General features: G+C 38.7%; 1 pseudogene; it reads left to right on the forward strand.

Annotated features, from left to right (window-relative positions):
- The window catches only part of LOC117953252, a 4820-nt pseudogene that overhangs the window by 1705 nt on the left and 678 nt on the right, over positions 1–2437 (forward strand).

The raw sequence follows: 2437 nt of genomic DNA on the forward strand, positions 1-2437 counted from the left end.
AGGCAGTTCTGAAGGCAAAAGGGGGTCCAACCCGTTACTAGCATGGGGTACCTAATAAAGTGGCCGGTGAGTGGATATTAACTTCTTTGCTTCTCTCTACAGGATTTGTAACGTTAAAATGTGAACGGCTGATGTGTATTTAGAAGAATTGTCTTTGAATTAGTTCTGAGTGATGTTGCTCCAATGCTCTGACTTTTATGGCAGAGACTGTTGTTCATGTCAACTCTGTTACCGATATTAACCATTGCTTTCTGTCCACCATAACCTCAAACAAGTAATTTTAACTGTCTAACCTTACGAATATAGGGGACTGAAAAACATTTAAACTAACATAGATTTTATATTTCTAATTTTGAATACTGGTTTGGGTTGTTCAGTCAGTGTTGTTGTTAACGATACAATGATACTTTTGTTTCAGGCAGCTCCACACACCCACCAACATCCTCCTCCTCTGTCCGGCTGTCTCTGACCTTCTAGTGGGCCTCCTGCTGATGCCAGGAGAAATCCTCCGACAAACATCCTGCTGGTTCCTTGGTGACTTTGTGTGTTTTCTTTATAATTATATTTCAATCATCATTACTGTATCCTCAATAGGTGACATAGTGCTTATATAAGTTGACCGTTATGTGGCTATTTGTGACCCTCTGCATTACACCACTAAAGTCACTGTGAACAGAGTTAAACTCAGTGTTTTTCTGTGTTGGCTCTATTCTGTTTCCTACAGCCTTCTTTTTGTGAAGGATGACCTCACTCAACCGGGGAGATATAATTCCTGCTACGGAGAATGTTTGTTGGTCCTTGACTATTTCACCGTACCATAGATCTTGTCATAGATCTTGTTTTGTCCTTAAATGTTCCAGTTACTGTCATTGTAGCTCTGTATCTGAGAGTATTTGTTGTGGCTGTGTCTCAGGCACGTGCTATGCGCTCTCACGTTACAGCCGTCACACTCCAGCTGTCAGTGACTCCAAAGGCAAATAAATCAGAGCTGAAAGCAGCCAGGACTCTTGGTGTTCTGGTAGTTGTGTTTCTAATATGTTACTGTCCATATTATGCTTTCTTTCTTGCAGGTGACAGCTTCGTTAATGTTTCATCCGCATCCTATTTTCTCTTTGTGTTCTATTGTAACTCTGGCCTAAACCCTGTGATCTATGCCTTCCTTTACCCTTGGTTTAGAAAAGCAGTTAAACTCATAGTTACTCTCCAGATACTGCAGCCTCGCTCCTATGAAACCAACATGCTGTAGAGAGGCTGTGGAGGGACTGGGATCAGACTCGGTCTATGGATTAAAAGGAATGAATATGTTCAGTGAGTAAATTATTAAATACAGAAATAAAAGATAGGATTTTCAGTCTTGTTCAACAACAATTAAAAGGCCTGTTCTTCAGCTTTATATTGTTGTGTATTGTGTCTCTCTGATGCTGCTGCATTTAAAGAGAGTCATTATCAGTAGGAACGGATGATGAACAAGGAGTTTGATTCACAGAAGTGAACCTAGTATCCTCTGATACCTGCGAGATGATTGGTAATGTAACCTAGAGGCATGTGTTGACCAGCAGCTGATATGATCGAGATTGACTTTTCTGGACACTAGACCAAACAAATGATGCTCATCCTTCAATCCATCAATAAAGTTAAAATATATATATATATAATAACTTATTACGTGTGTGTGTGTATGTTTACAGTATGTGTATGACAAGGACAGATACATGCACAAACTGAGTCAGTTAATAAACTGGTCAAGGGGGATCTATGTAGGTTCACTTTTAACAGAAGTAAATAGGCACTAGAATTGTTGATATTCCTACTGATGATGTTTGAGGAAAAGGCTTGTCAAGATTTATTGCGGATTTAATAATCTGAAGTATCTTTTTAAAGATGTCATAGTGTGGATGTGGTGGAAGTGGCCTTGATGCAGACGGATCTTTTTGCATTATTATTTTCACAAAGCACTGTAGGATCACATTAAGCCATATTATTAACTTCAGTAACAAGCAACGCAGGCGTCTCTGAAATAATTAATATGTTCCCAAGTGTGAATGGATTAAAGTGACACTCTATAACCCACTACGAAAACTAAAGATCAAGAGGAAAGAGGTACATCAATACTGAACAGGCTGGCCTGTTGTGTAGCTCACTTGCACACAAAAAAAGCTAAAAGACGTGAAGGAAACAGCAAACCTGTATAAGTTACTTAAGTAAAATAGAACTATGCACAGGAAGAGGTGTACAATTATACATACATGGTCTATAATAATAACTATACAACCTGTTAATTATTTAAGTCTTCTATATTAAAATGTCTTTGATTTTGTGTCTCCAATCCCCACATAAGCATAATGCCAGAGTACACAGTGGAATGTTAACCTAGGACACAAACTAATGAGCTGATCATTTCAGACAGGTGTGTTGATGCTCAGAAACATCTAGAACA

This window comes from Etheostoma cragini, chromosome 11, assembly GCF_013103735.1.
Source record: "Etheostoma cragini isolate CJK2018 chromosome 11, CSU_Ecrag_1.0, whole genome shotgun sequence".
NCBI classification, from domain to species: Eukaryota; Metazoa; Chordata; class Actinopteri; order Perciformes; family Percidae; genus Etheostoma; species Etheostoma cragini.